At 36.0% G+C, this 20158-nt stretch overlaps 1 protein-coding gene across 2 annotated transcripts in view; it reads right to left on the bottom strand.

The window, feature by feature from the left end:
* Window positions 1–18225, bottom strand: part of KCNMB2 (potassium calcium-activated channel subfamily M regulatory beta subunit 2) — a 209381-nt gene extending 191156 nt beyond the window's left edge. For both annotated transcript variants that reach the window (XM_072408131.1, XM_072408130.1), the window contains exon 1: window positions 17837–18225. The gene's annotated coding sequence lies outside the window, so the exon portion shown is untranslated. The remainder of the gene's footprint in view (window positions 1–17836) is intronic.
* Between the last annotated feature and the right edge of the window lie 1933 nt (window positions 18226–20158).

The following is a 20158-nucleotide window of genomic DNA, read 5'->3' as shown; positions in this document are numbered from 1 at the left end:
AACATTGTGAAGCGTTCGAGCAATGTCTTTATTGCTGTCTATGTTTACCACTCCTGGTGATTATCACCTTTACAACTTTTTTTTTCCTTTAAGATTTATAAGACTTGTAGTGAATATCTTCCAATAAGACATATATAATAAACTTTTCCTACTTTTTTTAAAAAAAGAAAAAAAAACTGCAGGAGCTAAAATTTCACTTATTTGTATATATGTTTTAATACAGTAACACATTTCATTTTCTTTTATCGACAAATATACAATACTAATAGTAATCACGTATAGTAGTAGTACTGGTAATGTTTCTATTTTTGATGACAAAAAAATATAGATTGATATGTATGTTATTGATTATGTGAAATCGATCATGTTTTAAATTAAAAAATATAATAACATAACAATGGAGAATGAGTATGGTAATATAAAAGTTGCAGGTGGCTATAACCCCAAGGGTTGACTGAGTATTGAGGAATAAAAACCCTCTCAATCAAATAGGATTTAATTCATAATTTGTTTTCAATACCTCTTAGAAAGACAATAAGTAATAAGTATTTTACTGTTGAAGAGTGAAATAGAAGGAGAAGCTTGCAGTATAGCCTGAAGGGTCTCATTATATTCTCTCTGAACAAGTTTCAAGTAGATGAGGAAAGCTGTGTGAAATAATAATGGACTGACATGTAATAGGGTCAATCAGGATTATCAGTTTATGGAACGGTTCCCAATTCCTAATTTAATGTCTGTCTGCAAGTCTTAGCTTCAGGCATAGCACTACTTGGAGAACTCAACTGTAAGAAAATGTGATGTCGAAAAAATGCTTTACACTGATGAATTAGCCATCTTAGTCTTTAAATATAGGATGTTGTTCAATATATACTTACATAATCAGAGCCTGTGAATTTATACAGCTTGTTTTCCCTAGTGGGCAGCTATGCTATAGATTGTTTTCTCCTACACAGATATATTATCCCCCCTTGGAGTTTAACTGTATCCTTTCATCACAAATTAATGCTAGTTTATTGCATCATTCTTAGTTTTTCAGAAAATCCATCTAACTTTAGGACACTTTCTGATTTCGGTATTACTTCTGGGGACTTTTTGTATAACCTTTTGTATATAAATAATGTGGGAAATGGTATATCTATATATACAAATCTTTCTAATGAGTACAGAGGGTTTTTACTGAACAAGAGTCAGAATATATTATTTTCATGAGGCTAGCATATAGTCCCTTAATAAGCATTCATATAGCTGCAAAAAGGATTTAAAAAATAGCTAATGACCATATTACCCTTCAGCATAGTAATTGTATAGTTATATTTAGGAACAATGGGCTAACTGAAAAGAAAAACAACCAATTTACACCTTGAAAATTATGTTGGGGGCTTCCTTTCTAGATTCTGTAATCTTTAAAAAGTTTATTTATTTACCCCCACTAATAATGACAACTTAACTTACATTAAACAGAAAGGGGAAACTTTTTTTTCTTGGTTCAGATCTGTCCAGAGCCCGATAGGTGTCCTAACACATGAGACTTGCATGTACAGAAAAAAAATAAATAAAAAAAAACACATTTTTCAAACAGAAGAGTTGTCATTTTTATTACATTATTCTATAGTTAGGTTATGTGGAGTGTCATTGTTCCTGTTTCTTGCATTTTATGTTTTATACCTAATTACCATGACTATACCACACAACAGCTCTGTTAGACTTAATGCTAGGAACAATGAGCTTCAAGTAATTTAAATATTAACTTTAAAGTGGACCTCTTATCACATTTTTAACAATACATAAAAGGGTGGCTAATCCTTTATATAATGAAGGAAGTGTTGTTTTCTTTTTTAGTTTTTTTTTTTTTTTCTAAGGACCCCTCTTCTTCTGTCTTTACTGCAGCAGTGATAAAGACTGAATGGGGGACCCAGAGCCTCCTTGGATACAGGATACAGGTTCTTCCTGGAATATACTGTATGCACAGTGAGATTAGAATTTTTTTTTCTCCCTTTTCAGGAAAAAAATTCACCAGATCTCATGCCCACACAGGGATGGTGCAAGACCTACTGGAAACCGATTGTGGACAGATCAAGGATTCTTCAAGTTTAAGGGGTATTTTTTTACAGTTCAGTTAAAGAATGTTTAGCTTTAATGTTCCCATTAAATTTCAAAGATCCTAAAAGGGAACTAAACATGTTTTTGTAATTATTTTAAACCATGTTTTGTGTTCTTTGTTTTACACATAAATATTAAATACATGATAAAGAATGGTCCAGGCCGACTTTGCATGAAGCCATTTGGTAAGTAGGTGTAGTATTATTATTATTATTATTATTATTAATAAATAGGATTTTTTTAGCGCCAACATATTACACAGCGCTGTACATTAAATAAGGATTGCAAATGACAGACTAATACAGCCAGTGATACAGGAGGAGAGAACCCTGCCAGAAGAGCTTACAATCTACAATTATTCAACATATTCTATTAGTGTCAGTAAAGAAGAGACTTTTACCAGTAATGTTGGAACTAATGACTGGATAAAACATAGAATAATATGTAAAAAACAATTCTGACTAAAAAAAAAAATCTCTATTTTGTAGAATACAATGTATGCAAAACAATCATGTAATTGAAATGGTTAATCACATGAAATGACTTTTACCCTTTACTGGTAAGGGGCATAATACCTTGTCTTTGCTGCAGCAGAATTGCCTTTAATCATCAATATCATCAAAAGAGATGAGCTTATGCCCTGTAATTTAAATAACATGTAATTTAAATTACTTGTAGGAAGTCCATCAGAATTTGGTGACTATTCATGTAAAAAGATTAAGCACACCCCTGGTAGACTGGGTGAGCTTAACTTTGTATCCTACTGCATAACTGAATATATATATATATATATATATATATATATATATATATATATATACCTATTCTTACTAAATTGGTTTGGTAAATGTTTTGGATATTGCAGTGGAACTGATAATGCTATATTGATCTTAACAAGTTTGATCGATCTCAAATCTTTTAAAATAAATGTGATGCAATAGAACATTTTAAGAGAAAGACATTTAGGAAACTACAGATTCAAAATCAGCAACTTGGTCAGCAAGAAAAAAAGGTACAATAAAGTTTCAGTACTAGTGGCACTAAGGGACCACATTAACTGGGATACTAAGTTCAATAAATATAACCATAGTTATAGTCATCTTAGAAGTGGGTAGTGTTGTTCACTAGAAGACTGGGAATTAAAGCAGACCTATCACCACATTTTTTATTTTTTATAGAATCCAGGAAGATCTGTGGAAGTAAAGGTAAGTGTCATGTTTTTATTTTTATTTTGGTTCTGCTTTAAATAAAATGCGGAGCAAATGTTTAGTAACCAACTGAACAACAGAATCAGGCTGTATATACTCTAGATTGTATAGTTTTTTTAAAATGTGTAATGGGTTTAAGGATCACCAGGAGGTAATCTGAGCTTCAGGGCTCAGTCCTTATAATGTATTATTACTTTAGCAGCTAAGAGACATAGATACAATGGTTAAACATTTTATTCATTGCAATTTTTTTTCAGTTAATGGGTTGAGCTAAATATTTACAATTTAATTAAATATATACAAGTCAATGTTTTATGTGCATTAATAAGTATCTCCAAAAGGGTTCACAGAACTATTTAACCTGGGTTCCTAGTACATGGTGATATACATGTGAAGATTTTAGGAGAAGGGACCTGATTAAAAAAATAGATACCCTTTTCCATATCTAGACTAGATCATCGGCCTCATAACAGGCCTATGTGCCCAAGGACTGTCAGGGCCAGGCCCAGACACACAGATACTGACACAAGACTAGAACCCCCCTAGACCTAAATACCTTTTCTAAGGTCGACCCCTGATATTTATCCACCCCCCTTCAATCTAAGACCCCGAACAACAGCCCACTGATTGGATGAGTTAGACAAACATCCTTCATTTAGGAATTTCTTTTTCTCCACCCAATCTGCTGATAGACTTGCTAGCAACAGGGAAAAAATACATTCCTAAGAATTGCAGAAAGCAGAAAAAATAATTGCTGTTCTGGCTGGCTAACCACAGCACATTTGGCAGAGAAAAAAAGAAAACTAAATTTAGATTAGGGACACTCCTGTCTGGCAGGGACTCCACATCTACATTTGTTTGTTAATTCATTTTCAGTTGGCATTGTTCATGCTGCTGATAGCTTGAAATGTTTATTGTACAGGACTTCATTGAATCAGAACTAAAGGAAATTTATTATATTTTATAAATAAAAAGTGAAAACCTGCTAGGTCAACACACTAGGAATGTAGGTTAATGTACCTGTACTTTTCATAACTGGAGGTGCTTAAAGAAGGTTTTCCAAAAAAGTGTACCCTTCAAAAGAACTGATGCCTTAAGCGGACAGGTGCTTGGCTGAATGATGCTCCCAGTGCCCAGAAGGCAGTACCAGCATGGAGGTTTTATGTGTAACTTTGCACAGCATGAAGGCTGAATTTAGAAATGTATCATGAAGTGTACTTACAGCAAGCAGAAATGATATAGATACCAATTTTGCAACTCATGTGAAACAAAGATCTGAATCCACTGACAGAGCCAGAATAAATGCATCTTGTTCTAATGATCTGTATAAGTCTTAAATCTTCTGCTTGTTATACAGATAATTTGGTTTCCAGAGACCAAAATATGTATATATAACGGCTGTTATATAAATATTTATGTGCCATAGGATCACAAGAATAAACTGTACTATCTGCATAATTTTGGAGCAATTAGATTTATCTGAAATAGCCTGGCCTACGCAAAAACTATTTATAGTTAATGAAACTTAGACAAATTAGGCTCAAGAAAATCTTGTGACTAAAAAAATAAATAAAAGCTTGTTACAGCATTACATTACTTGTGCAGCTTGCAGAACATTTTGTGAGAATAAGACCATTAGTTCAGCCGATAAATGTGTCATTTTTGTTTGCACTATCACCAATGTCAGAGTAATTTTATCTTGTTAGAATTAAGAGGTATTCCTTCTCTGCTGCTGAACAATGATAGCTATAGTTATATTCCTCTGATAGTTTGCAACTGATCAAACTTTGCTGAGAATTCCGTATTCACAGAAATGATGGCTGTTAACTTTAAACACGTATTTACCCTATTAGCTAACATTTACTGCCTTTTTGGCAATTCACAGCACTTGATATATCAAGCTAGGGGTTTTAATAGCCACAATCAAAGTAACGCATGTGGCTTCTATAGGACCTGGTGCAGGATGGTTATTCTATTATTGGGGACCTTAAAACTGTGAAGTTTCTAGTATAGAAGGGCTAAGGTCAGACCTTGGGACTGTTGCTAGTCAGATTCCTCTCTGTGCAGTAGGAACCATTGCTTGTCAGTCTCACCAATGTAGATTTATTGCCCTCTGAACTTATGCTACAGACTAAAATTAACACTCTATGGCTAATGCAGTCACACATCCCAGAATTTCTGCATTCTTAAAACTTCTACAACAGCTGAGGTTTGTTGTTCTAAAAAAACATTTAAAGAAGTTTGTATCAAGGATCTAGTATAATTGTATGCAAGAGAACTATGAATAATCTAATAATATAAAAAATCATTATGGATATTCTTAATATTCTTCTTATCATTGCTACTACTACTCTAGTTTTTTCCCCACAACAACTTTGTAGCCTTTTTTTGATTTAGCAAGACTTCATCTTAAGATCAATGACACATATTGTCATATTTGGAAATACCAGCTTTTACAGAGTTACTAAAAGTAGGGCCCAAGCAGATTTTTGGTATGTAACCCAATGATATCATTTGAACTATTGTATGCCTCTGAGTCATCCTAAAGCAAGAATGTTTTATGTTGTATTTAGAGTTTAGGGTAATTGCAATTTGGTTACTCTTGGCCATCAGGGCTAATTTACTAGGGGAGTAAAAAAGTCTGTTATGCTGTGCTGTGTATTTTGGGACAAACATCAGGTTTGCTCCCAGAAAAGAAAGCTTCTCCAGTTTATGTTGTAGTTAGTCGCTCATTTAGTAGCACGTTTTTTTTGTTTGTTTTGTTTATATTTGCTTTTGAAACTTTTGTGTGATTGTTAGTGTTGGTCGAATATCTCACTATTCGATTCGACAGCTATTCAATCGAATAGGGAGATATTGTTCGGGTGATCGGATGCCGAATTCGAACACCATAAAACTCAATGGTGGGAGTATTCTGGTTGTTTTTAGGGACTGTGAAGAACCGCAAGAGCAATCAGGGGAGCAGAGCTGACAGCTCCGCTCCCCTGATTGCTCTTGCAGCCCTTTACTAGTTGTATGTGTTCTTGGATAGAGTTACCACCCTTGTCCGCCCCACTACACCCCTGACAACAGTACATAGGTAAAACAGCAGCAAGTGTTTTAATTTCATTGTACAATGTCTTTTACCTTTTCAAATGACTATGCTGCATGTCTTTCTAAACAAGGCAAACAAAATATATCTGATTTGATAGTTCCTCATAAAAAAAACAGTTACAAAATGTGTTGTCAGCTTAGATGAATGGAGAAGGATTTTCTTTAACTTTTCATTAACACTTTGCCATGGGTATAGATATGTATGCTGCTAATAATAGTCATTAGAGCCCACAGTTTTGTCTCCCACGGCTCTTGAGGTTATAGCTTGTTAATTAATCATATAATAGTATATGGCTAGACTATTCATGACACTCTCTACAAGTTTTTCTCAATTAGGGTTCCTCCAGACATTGTTCCTTAAGCATAGAGCAACGTGTGCCAATGATCTTTTTGGCCCTGTAAGGGTGACATTCTTCCCAATGGCCAGCAATGCATGCTTTCTACTGACCAGCACACTAAAGTACTGTGAACTGTGTATATAGTAATTATAGCGAGACTCCCTGAAGACCTGAAAGTCATTTCAAGGGTTCTCCTATGTTATACAGGTTGAGAAAGGCTGTTCTAGTTGTAAGTATTTTCATTTAGACAAGATGCTTACACAGATATACAGGGAACAGGTGCAATTTAGCCAGTGATTTTGAGGAATGTCTTTGAAACTGGAGTAGGAGATGTCTGCAGAAGTAATTTATCTAATTATACTCCATTCATTTTTTACCCAGTATTTTAGCATTAAAAGTACTGGCTGCTAAAAAGAAAGCAGTAAAATGTTTCAGAAGAGTATCTAGGCACAGCTGAACATACTGAAAAAACTAAATTCATCCTAGCCATAAAATCTAACAGAGCTTGAACAGTTGCATTAAATCATTAAGTGATAGATTATTGGCCTGGTCTTACATACTTGAGTCATTCAGATGCTTCACCTATGCTGCAGATCTAACATAATGAAAGTCTTCAACTTTGTCTTCAAAGATAACACAGCTCAACAAAAAATTTTTTTTCACTTGCCGAGGATTTTTTAATATATTTAGTGTATTTCAAGTTCATTGAATTTGCTCTAGTTCTTGTGATACAGGAACTGGTATAGACAATTTTACCAACAGCTAATGTTAACACAGCATATTATTATCAATCTTTATTTACACCGATGTTTTGCATTTTATATATTAAACGTAGCATTATTTTAATGAAACTTTCATTTGCCTTCTTTTTATTCATACATTTTGTTGTTTAAATGACCCTAATGTATTTTGCTACTATTGTGGTGAATATTCTCAGCAAAAACAGAAATAGAAATCTGTTTTACTGCATAATGGCAACTGCTATGCATCAATTCCAATTGCTCACTCAACAAAACTTAAAGAAAAAATCAAAATGGTCTTACAAAAGCTTTGCTATCATGAACACCAATGGTCCATATGTGTTGATTTAAAAATGTTGAACTTCCTACTTAGACAGCAAAGTGGATACACAAAGTACCCATGTTTCATATGCTTGTAGGATAGTAGAGCAAAGCAGGATCACTGGAGAAAAGTGACATGGCCTCTAAGGGAAAACATGAAAAAAGGTGCAGCAAACATCATTAACGAGCCATTGGTTGACTAGGAAAAAATCATTCTCCCTCCACTACACATAAAGTTGGGATTAATGAAGCAATTTGTTAGAGCTCTAAACAAGGACAGTGATTGGTTTAAATACATTTGTAGATTCTTCCCTGTTGAGTACTGAAAAATGTAAAGCAGGAATCTTTGATGGACCCCAGATTCAGAATCTGATCAATGATTCAAATTTCACATTGATATGATTTATATGATATGATTTCATATAGATTCTCTGCTTGTACCAGAAACCTCCCCTGTAGGATGGGTGAAAGCCGAATCTAGGAGGATTCTGCTCAGTCAGTGAAGGAAGAATTCCGCTTCTGCCTGGCACAGCTATGTCATGGTTGTCAAGAACTCCATGGGTAACCATAAAGCACAAAATTATGCAGAACTGGTACAAAACTTGCTCTTAAACTTAATTTGGGTGCTACTATGAGCATAAAGGTATACTATCTCCATAGCCATTTGAAAAAATTTCCAGAAAACCTTGGCGATTTCAGTGAGGAACAAGGGGAGAGGTTCCATCAAGATATAAAGGTGATGGAAGAAAGGTATCAGGGCAGATGGGATAGACACATGATGGCAGACAACTGGTGGAGCCATCAACTTGATTTTCCTGATCATCTGCGTAAAAGAAAATTCTTTGTGATTAGTTCTGTAAATATACTAAATATAGAATATATTGACATTAAGTATTTCAAAAATTTAATGTTGTATATGTATCATTAGTTTTCCATGAGATTATTATTGAGGTCATTATTTCAAAAACTAGAGCCAATCTAGCAAAACCAATATCATATTTGGATTCTGTGCATCATGCTAAAATTACTTTAATCTGGCAAGAAAATGTTTGTTAACCAGTGTAATACATACTTTGTGTTAGGGATTTTGTAAATAATTTTAGGAGAACCATCCCCAAAAAAGATGGTGAGTAAATGAGCAAAAAGGAGCTCATTTGCATATAGGGAAGAACCAAAAAATGATTATTATTTTTTTATAAATGTAGGTGCTTCAAGTACTTAATACATCAATAAAATATTCTACATACATCAATAAAATATTCTAGACAGATTGAAAAAATAATTTTGTAAAAAGAATGCACCTTGGATAATGTAAGTAACAGAGTGCTGAGATTTTATATGTTTTAAAGACAGCTCTTTCATATGCATATTGTGGCTAGAATAGGCCCACCAAGTAATGTTTGTAAAATGCATGCAAACTGGGAAAGTTCTTTACTGTACTAAAAGCATGAAACTGTGTGTGAGTATATTATTAGTAACACTGTGAAAAGCGTGCTGCTGTGCTTTATAATTAATGCTGTGCCTCATCAAAAGGAGACTGCCTGCTTTTAACCTGCAAACATTTTACTAATGTCACAAACTGTCAATGCTTGTTGCAAAAAATGATCCCTAAACTCCTGTTCAGTCTCATTGGTAAAATGCCTTGAATGGGCTTTCAATAAAAATCTAAAGCTGCGTACACACTTCCAATTTTTATCGTTGGAAATGAACGACGAAGGAATGACGAACGATCGATTGGGCAAAAATCGTTCGTAAAAAAAGTAACCAACGACGCCGACTAACGAGGATAGTCGTTGGAAATGAACGACCGGACCGGCGGATCGGATTGGTCGACGATCGTTGACCATCTATCGTGTGTACGGTCGTTCATTGATCATCCATGGTCTGAGCATGCGCGGTGAACGAACGTTCGCTCACTTCCTGTGGTGCACGTCACTTCCTGTATCGTTCAAACGATCGCATCTATCGTGTGTACAATATCTGCGAACGATCGTGTCGTTATCTGTATGTACAGGATCGGTGCTATACGATCGTTCTCAGATATCGTGCAGGATCGTTCGTCGTTCGTTTACCAACGATAATAATTGGAAGTGTGTACGTAGCTTAAGACACTCCATTGAAGCAATTAAAGTAAATATTGAAGCTTGCCCAATCAGTTGGGGATCTGCAAGCATTTTTGTTTAGTTGAACAAGTTGTTTATTTTTGCATAAGGGCATATTCACACCAAGATGTCCCATCACTGTGCATTAATGTCACACATCATGTGTTATTGTGTTTCAAGTAAAGGAAGCCCATTTATTTGAGTGAGAAGCCAATGTACCACAATGGACCTAAAATAGACATATACCAGTACACCTCAACATACAAAGAGCATTCCCATAGTGTTAGAGTATCATTAAAAATAAAGGCACACCAACGTGTGCATGATCTCTCAAACCGTCACAAAATATTGAGAGTTTCATAATATCAGCTTTCTAAAATCCAGGATTAAAAAGAATGTTAGAGTTTTTTAACATCTAACTGTGAGGCTTCTATTACTGCTATTTCTATAAATGCTTGTTGCCTGGCTGTTTATCCTGACCCTCTGGCAATGCTTTGAGTCATTAATTTAAAGCGTACCTAAACTCAGAAATTTCACTTTACATAAAAGGGTTAACAACCCTTTTCTGTTAAGTACATTTTCTGGAGTTTTTTTGTTTTTGTTTTTTAAGAGCAACACTTTAAAAACAAAAAAAAGGGTGCAGCACCGCCCCCCTAATTCTCGATCGCCTTGGAAGCACAAAGCCCCCCGGGATACCTACGTCAGGCATCCTGGGAGGCTCTTGGGTGCTCCTTCTGCGCATGCTTGAGCATCTCGGGCATGTGCAGAAGAAGCCTTTTCGTGGGGAACAAAAATTTGCGAATCTCACCCATGCGCAGGCGTGATATCGGGTGACGTAGGAAGAAGAACCCGGAAGAAAAAACGATGAAGATGATGGTGCACCGGCTCGCGGACAGAAGCCGGGACGATGTGGGACCTGATGGAAGAGACCTTCAGATGGATTGGACTGCCCACTTACCCCTACCTTGAAGGTAAGTGCATTTTTTTTGTTTTAGGCACTTTTGGGTTTAGTTCCTCTTTAAGACAAACATGGAGATTAGTTCTCACTTTGCCCTGACTTTTCTGCTCTGTACACTTGCAACAGCAAATTGGCCAGGCAGACTGCATTTTCAGAAAAATGCTAACAATAACAAGCTCTTTTTCTCTTTTTTTGGTAATGTTTTTTGAAAGTACATGTATAGTGTATTTCCTTCTTCATCTATTATGGTCTGAAAAAGAAGGTTTATGTGTATTGGTCCAGCAAAAATTTAACATCCAAATACAGCGCACTATTTTGTCTAGCATGAAATGCATGATCTGTGCAACATGCAGAAGCAGTGTATGAAAAATGAAGTAAACCCTTAGAACTACCATAGGAATTAAAGGGTAAATAGCAGGCAGGTGCTGCTTATCAAATGTGTGTTAACACAATACCAAAGAGAAAAGACATCAGAAATGACCTTAGAAAAGCAGTTGTTGCTGACCAGCCACCTGGGAAGGGTTAAAAGGTCATTTCCAAACAATTTGAAGTTCATCATTCTACAGTGAGAAAGATTATTCACAAGTGGAAAATATTTAAGGAGTAGACATTCCAGCAAATTCAGGGCTAGACCTTGCAATGCTCAAAGATATTACAAAAACCACAGCAGCTACATGCCTAGGTTAGCATGTACATTTATGTACAGTACAATTAGAAAAATAGTAAACAAGTATTGCTTGTTTTGAATGGTTGCCAAAAGAAAGCCTCTTCACTCAAAGAACAAAGTGGCACAGCTTAGATTTGCCAAAGTACACCTGAACACCTTCTTTGGCTATAATGCACAGTACCATGTTTGGTAAACCCAATTACAAAATATCAGCACATTCACCTTATACTAAGACTCAAACAATGGTTGATGGATAATATTTTGGGCTTGTTTTGCATTCCAGGAACCTGGGAACCTTGCAGTCATTGAGTCGTCTATAAACTGGATATATCAATGTATTCTAGAATCAAATGTGAGGAAATCAATTAACGCTCAGCTGAAGTTGGGTCAAGAAACTGTACATAGACCCCAAGCACACCAGGAAATCTACAACAGAATGGCTTTAAAAAAATAATAAAGGTTTTGCAATGGCCCAGCCCACAACTCAACATAGTCAAATTGTTTTGACAAGACCTTTGAGTCCTTAAACAAATGCCAACAAACCTCAATAAAATAAAGCAATGTTGTAAAGAGTGGGAAGAATACCTCAACATTGGTGTGAGACCTATAAAGTCATGCATAAAACAATTACTTTAAGTTATTGCTGCTAAAGGTGGTTCTAAAAGCTTTTAATTCATTATGTATACTCAGTTTTTCCCAAATGGCTTCTGCAATTTGGATTCATTTTCGTTAACTAAATAATAACGTGGAATCTGTTGTGATTATGGTTTTAATATGGTGATCATGGTTAGATTTAAATCATCCCAATAAAAACAAATAATTAAATGAAGGTGTACTTTCTTTTTCACATGATTGTATATAGATATAAGTAATAAAATGTCAAACAGTGATTAGAAATTTTTTAAAAATGTAAATAAAAATTTATTCCATTTTATCTAATTTTATCTAGCTCCTTAAAAAATGTAATGCACAATAAACCCCCTCCTGCTGCATTATGTGGAAAGAAAAGATGGCCTGTAGCATGAAAAAAATAAAAATAAAAAAGTATAGGCGAAAGGCCACATGACTGGGTGAGAAGGGAAGGTGGGAAGAGGAAGGGTTAATTTGTTTAATTTTAAAATGATTGGATAAAGGACATGGGGTGATGCTGGTCTGATGGGTGGGTCAAAGGGAGTTATAAGGGGAGCCAACTGAGGGGAGAGGTAAGTTGCTGAAGAAATGACTTGGAAGAAAATTTTCCCACCCTCTCTCCCTAAGGTCCACAGGGGTTGGGGTTCAGTCATGGCAGCACGGCGCTCCGTTGGTTGGTACATGGGAGTTAAAATCAAAAACAAAATTGAGGATTGGGAACCAATCAAGGTATGGAGTTCTTGCAAATGGAGCCCCACACGACACTGGGTTGTCAGTGGGGTAGGGAGGGAGTGCAAGATGCCCGCTGACTGCTCCCGAGACGGCGTGGTAGCGGCTGGGAGCCTGTTTTTGGGGAGCGATAGTTTTGGGGAAGAGTTAGTAGAAGAGGGGGTACTCTCATGGACCTTTTAAGAAAAATTGTAACTGTTTTGTAAATGTTTGGAAAATGTTTAAAATATGTGGAAAATGTTTTAAAATGTTTTAAATGATTGTTAAAAATTTTGAAAGTTTGATTTCAAAAGGTTGTAGCAATAAAACAGGCTGCTATGGCCAAATTTTTTTCCAAAGAGGGTGTAGTGGTTGTGGTTGGTGAGAACAGGGTGGTTGTTACACGGGTGAATGTCTTCATATTCTCTACCGTAGTCATGCAAAGGTACACTGCGTCATACTCCTACAAGGCTACCACACATTAGAGATCAGTAGATTGCCTCAGAATTCAGTACTCATCCATACTTGCTGGTTTTCACTCTTGTCAAGATTTACCGAAGACACTGAAAATGCAGTAAATCACAACATAAGTTCTAACTATTGTCAGTTGTTTAAGTGCAGTAAAATAAAAAGCAATGTTCTTATGTGCTTATATCCCAGATTTTTTTTAGAAACAGAATATTGTAGCCTAATGTTTCAGCTTTGACTTGCCAAAAATGAATACAATAGTTTGTGACAATATTAGGCATATTAAATAAGGCAGTGCAATATTGAACATACAATTCCATAACAGCCAATCACATTCCAGTTTTCTGAAATGGCAAAGAAACCCAATGAGTATCCACTAAGGTTTCATTTTTTCTATAGTTAGGGGTTACCACCTGTGATGATAAATTTGTTTTTTATTAACCTGATGTAATTGACTGGTGAATCCAGTCAAAATTGGTGGAGAAGGAGAGGTCCACTGCTTTCTAGCTATGAACAATAATCTGGTAATTGAGATGAAAATAGATATATGAAGAGATTTAGGGTTCCCTAAATGATCAAGAATTTTTTTAGGATCACATGTTGAATAAATACTTAAAAATTTGTTAATGAAATTTATGACCTCCATCCAAGATCTATGTAATATGCACGTCTCCATATCATATAAATAAGGTTCCCTTGGGATCGAATCTTTGACATACTAGTTTCCTGTGGTATATATATGAAGATGCATTTTTTAAAATTGAGCCGTTTGTTTATGATGAGTTGAAATAATCTAATATAAAGTATTGTATACACAAGACGTTTGCAGAAAAAACTGAGGTGTCTTTAATGTACAGGTTGTTAATAATAACATGGCTTCACCTTCTCAGTTCTGTATGAGAAGTAAAATAGTGTTGCGTGATCGAGAATAAATGGTACTCAGGAGACACCCAGAAGCAGAATATTTGATCACCAATTATTTACTGGCGAGTTACCTATAAGCTGTACAACTCATATTTGGCAGAGGTTTCTATAAACCTTGGCAAAGGAACAGCTTAGTTAATGTATTTTGTTCTTTAAATGGGATAAAACTTTAAAAATGTTTCCAAGTTGCAGCCTTGGAAAGTTATACCTGAACCAAAAAAAAAAATTACTTGCAAAACAACATGCAGTAGGAAGGTGTTTTTCATTACTATTGTCCCTTTGTATTCCTCATGACATCAGGGTTAAATGAATAGCCAAAGGTTATATTGTGTGTTTTGTGGCAGTGTTGGCTGGTCTAATTACCACCATAGAGACTTATGTTCAGGTTGATCCCAATGGAATAAGGTATGGCAATATTGCTTTTTTTTATATGACTGGAAAAGACATGATCTTTACACTTTGGGGAGACAAGAGTCTCCTGTATCATAAATATATGAAGAAATCTCACAAATACTAGGTGGTATAATTTCTGCACTTCCAAACAAATACATTGTATACACAAATTATGCTTCCCTTACCAGGGGTGAACAGTTGTGCTTTAATTTATTTTCTCACTGCATGGTATTGCAGGCTGTATGCCACATAAACAAAATGTTCACATTGGACTATACAGTCTACCAATCCAAAGCTTTATGGGAATATTTGACTTCTGGTACTGAAGAAGCGAAGAGCTTTGTAGTTCCTCACCAGAATCCCTACCCTATTCCCCTCTACATCTGACATTGTTTTGACATTGATAAGAGAAAAGGAAATATCATTTGTACACATTGGCAAATGAGGTCCTACTGTCCTTAAACAGACGTGTAATGATATCAGATATAGCCAAAGACATAAAGGCAGAAGACATGGAGCGAGAAGGACGAAGCTAGAATGTGTCCATTAAAAAAATACTTTTCATAAGATAAAGTACTTTTCAACTCTGTTAGGGTTGGGGTAAAATATTTGAAAGAAGAGAATAGGAGTGACAAGAGGGCATGAATTAGTTCAGATATAATGCTTATTTTATAGTCACACATGTTGTAGGCATGAAGTGTGCAAGGTGTGTGAAAGCCTCTTTCCCAGCAAATTTTAAAGCCATCCCTCCAACTAAACCCATTCTCATCCATCTAGAGAAGTTTTTTGTTATAGAAAAAGCTACTTTGTAGCCCTTTTTAACTCACCATCATGTGATGGCACCTTTCTAGAACTGAAGTCCAAGCCCACCACAACCCTTACCATTATATATTCATGCTACTACATAGTTTTAAGGAATGTGTGAGAATCTCATCAATGAAAGCCTATGGAAAGTGGCCAGGTGACCTGCTAGCAAAGTGAGCACCTAACAAAAGATCCTTGCACAAAAGAAAAAAGCCTCGGGCCTAGGACTTTGGGATGAGGGGAGGAATATTGTGTAGTAGGTGGAGAATGGTTGTTTTAGCAACCTAGTTTAAAATTAATGTTGCTGATGGTTTTAAAAGTTGTATGTTTGGTTTAAAACATTGTCTACCTGTGTAAAAAATGTTACTAAAAACTCTTGTACACTGTACAATTTACAATATTTTCAGAGAAATTCCAATTTAGTTAACATTTTTCCGGCACCTATGTTTCGGGACATTCTATCTTTATGACATCCAGATGTCTACATATGCTGCCACCATTTCAACCTTGGCATTAACCTTGGTTTGTATTGCATTACCCCTTTATTAGCGGACCCATTGCCCTACATGCATTGCATCAGAGACACAGTTGGGGGTTAAAATATTCCCTGTGTCCCCCCTGGAGCTACTGCTTCAGATAAAACCCTTACCTTGCCTTAAATTATGATTGTTCTTCTTTGTAACTGCAGCCTTGTCTAGGAAGTCGCATCAGTACAAAAAGCATTCGACAAACAAGTGAAACATATTACAAATACACAGACTGTCATACCTATACCACATTTTGCATTCTTATTTTCAATGTAGAGACATTTTGGCTAACCTAATGCAAGTAAATGTTATAGGGAATGGCATTTGTGCATTAATCATGTGCTGTATATCCCAGTACTGGGGCTTATAGTGAAAGTCTTGCTATAGAAGTGGTGAATGGAAGTCTGTTAAAGCTTTTGTAAAAATGACAGCTTTCTAGAAATTCTAGTATGCCTATACATTTTGCCCCCTCTTTATTAATCCTGAGGACACCACACCCACCCGTCACCACTGCCACTGTGAGGGCTGCCTGTTGATCATTGTAATAGGAAAGCCACTGGGTCAAGTCCACTCTTAGCAGCAAAACATTGAGCAGTCCTATTATAAGACACCATTGTGTCCCATTGTGTAATAATAGCAATCATTCTTCTGTATGTATTAACATTTTTATACATTCTAAAACAAGTTTTATTTAAAAAAGCAAAAACGAACAGCTAATGAAAATATATTTATGGAAGCACTGTGATGGAAATAGATGTCTTGGGGAGAAATCACAATTGTGAATAAAACTAATGGCAATGCTTAACACCTCCAGACTCCTATTACAGAAGAAGGCTTAGCTGTGATGTTCATTATTAGCCTGTTGAGGGGTTACATTACTCTCTAATGCTAAATAATGAGGCTCACAATCACTTTGACTTCTTGACATCTATTTTTATAGGTCATTAACGGTATCTCCTAATTTCCATTAACATCATAATATCTGATAATCTATCACTTACACCACCACAGTGAAAACTTAAAACACAATCAATGAAACTACTATTTGAATATTCTACTTATAATAATGGTTCGCCTACAGCAAAAGTGAAATGCGACCAGAGACGTAGGGAAATTACTCATACCGAATAGCCCTCCTTTGTTTACAATGTGAATATTTAACACGCTTCGGTGACATTTTGTATTCTGTCTCAGTTTAACTCCTGTGTGACCAATGTCACTAACAGCCTGATCTACTTAATAAGCTGCTGCCTGCTGGCAGCTAGCAAGACTTCTGCTGATCCATTGTTAACAATTCCAAGGGATGCAAATTTGTCCAAATGGGAATATTAGTAAAATTGACAATCAGTCCTTTTGGATAATAGAATATGTGATCATTTATTTTTTTAGATCAATGTCCATGTATTCAAAATTTACCAATCCCACATATATGAAACCATTGATCACACTTACAGTATGCAAGCATGCCAACAACATCAGCATCCTTCTCTACAGGTTTCAGAGCTGGCAGACTTTCTCTGCTTCAGGATTCCCACTTTCACACAACACACCCCATCTTCTAGCAAGCCAGCTGAAACAGAAGATAAACCAAGTGTTTTATCTATGACCCCTGTTTCATGGAAAATCAGGAAGACTGAGCCTCCACAGTAGCCTGTTTGTCATCAAGACATTTCTGCTTTGAACAGAACACATTCCAAAGAAAATGATTTTATTAGAATGTAAGCAGACATTTTCTCTTTCTCATTATTGTCTCCTAGCTTGCTTGCACATGCTTGTCTCTGCAAGTCAGGAATACATCTACCCCACTGAATAGCATTAAGCAACAGATTCTTTTGTGTTTGCATGCAATCCTTACCTGTGTTAAGATATCACATTCTCTTCAATCACAAAAACCAATTTTCTGGCAGAGATTCAGCGTAATCCTCCAAACTGCCACCAGCAGTGATACTGTTGTGTACAGTGTTCATTAGATCTTGTATCCAAGCCTTTTTTAGGGGGCTATTAATGTCACAACCACAGCTAAGTCATAGCTTTATGCTCCATGCTCAAAATGTCTGAAATAGTTTAGAAGGACAAGGAGGATGCAAGGCATCCTAGACAGCCAAGTGAGTTGTCTGTAGCTGTGTTAAGGTAGCATCATGTGTTACAGCATGTGCTAGTTGAAGTCCCTGTGCATCTGATTGACACACTGCTTCTGTTTTTAATAAATATTGCAATAGACTGCCTGTTAGATGTACAGTGATATGCCTAATCCAGCATTTCACATGGGATGCTCCTTTTAAAAGTGGGTGGGAAATTTTTTTTTTCAGTTCAATGAAATCATCCTTGTGGTATAAGGTTTGAGCAGCAAATGTGGAAAATGCATTAAATTGTTCAGTCTGTTTAAATAACAAGAATGATCAAAACTACTAAAGACAGACCTGCCCCTCTTCTCGAGACTCCTAAACATTTAATTAGTAAGGGATACATTTCCAGCCTAGGTAAATATCATGTTTACCCTGTAAATTCTAATTCTAAACAAATTTTTAGTACAGTCCTATTTATTACGCAAAAAAAACACAATCCCCCAAGAAAGTTATTATCTGAATATCAGACATCAATATGAAAATTAAAGACGAAGCGTCCGGTACGCTGTGGCAGGTCATTAGGCTTCTGCATATATTTTCTAAAGCAAATGCTGTGCTGCCGGAATTATTGATCTCATTGTGAATCATAGGAAGTGAAATGTCAGTTGTTGGACACTTCAGTAGGTGAGATGTGTGCTGTCACTGGGCTGATGAACAAATATTTCCTGAAGAAAAATAGAAATTGATTTTAACATGTGTTTTAATTCCTCCTAAGAAAATCTGTCAATCTGTGAAAAATATCTAAAATTTTTTTGTAACATTTCCTGAAAAGCATAAAAGGCCTCCGCATGCTAGTTTCAAATAAAAGTAAATAATGTGGGTGGTGCTCTTGGGAAAGGCATGAAGTAAGGATTGCTACTTTGTAACCTTTTATTACTAATGTCCAAGTTGCCCTATGGAAGTGTCCAAACCTCTTTAATTTACCCTACACCAAGCCCAACAGCGACATCTGCAGGATTCAATAAGATACATCCAAAAAAAACAAGCCGGAAGTAAGGAAAAGTTTGTTACACTGATAACACCTACAAGGTGCAAAGTTTAACTGAAGGCACCATAACTTTAGAACCTCAGTCTTTCTTGATGATAGCTTGTACTCACCTCTTCAATAGAACTCAGATTGGGAGGTAGGAGCAGCACTCTGAGATAATCAGGCTCCTGCTACATGAACATGTGCTGATAAGGAATGGGTTCTGTTATTCATTCACAGTCTAGTCAAGAAATGGAGGAAAGTAGGGACAATGAGTGCATCTGTTTATGACTGGTTATTAGAGATGAAGTAGTACCTGAATACAACCTGGTATTAGCCTTATGCAGTGCCTGTACAGTAAGTCTCTAATGTGAGAAGTTCACATCTTTTAGAACTTTGCTGTCAGGCAACCAATGTAATGGTATGGGGTTGATTATTATCGGTCAACAATGTATGGTTGCATTTTTCTAGTCTTCTTCAGCCACTACAGGTCCCCCTAACTAATGATGTAAGGAGAGGGTGGGGTAGGGATGTATGATCCCTCTAAGGTGTTGAGAACTATACTAATATATTTTGGGCAGGAAATGAGAATACCTAAATTGTTAATTGAAAATATATAGAAAGGTAAACCATATGGACTTTGTTTATAACACATTTCACAGGATGCTACTGGCTTCATCAGGGAAAAGTCTGTATTGCCCAGGGAAATGGCATACTCCACTTATGCTGTTTTTCATTGGCAGTGCAGACTTTTATCAGATGCTAGTATTTCAACTGGAGATATCAAGAAAACAAACATTACTGTAGGTAAAACCTCCAGATTAAAATAGAAATTCTTCCACTGAACCACTCCTGTACCACTAAATCACAGAAATACAACATCCAGGTCTCTTCTGTACTTGAAAATAATGCCTGCGATCATTAGCTTCTGCATGTTCGCTGCTTCTGACATCATCATCCAGTCTTTTCAGAAAACGACCTTGTGGAAACAGCCAAAAGGAAGTATCCAATCAAAAAGTATCCACTCAGGAAGTAACCAGAAGAAGTCAGAAGAACAGGCTGAAGGGAAACGTGGGCATGCTTT

This window comes from Pyxicephalus adspersus, chromosome 4 (assembly GCF_032062135.1).
Source record: "Pyxicephalus adspersus chromosome 4, UCB_Pads_2.0, whole genome shotgun sequence".
Classification (NCBI taxonomy): Eukaryota; Metazoa; Chordata; class Amphibia; order Anura; family Pyxicephalidae; genus Pyxicephalus; species Pyxicephalus adspersus.
This window is presented reverse-complemented; position numbering and strand designations above follow the sequence as displayed.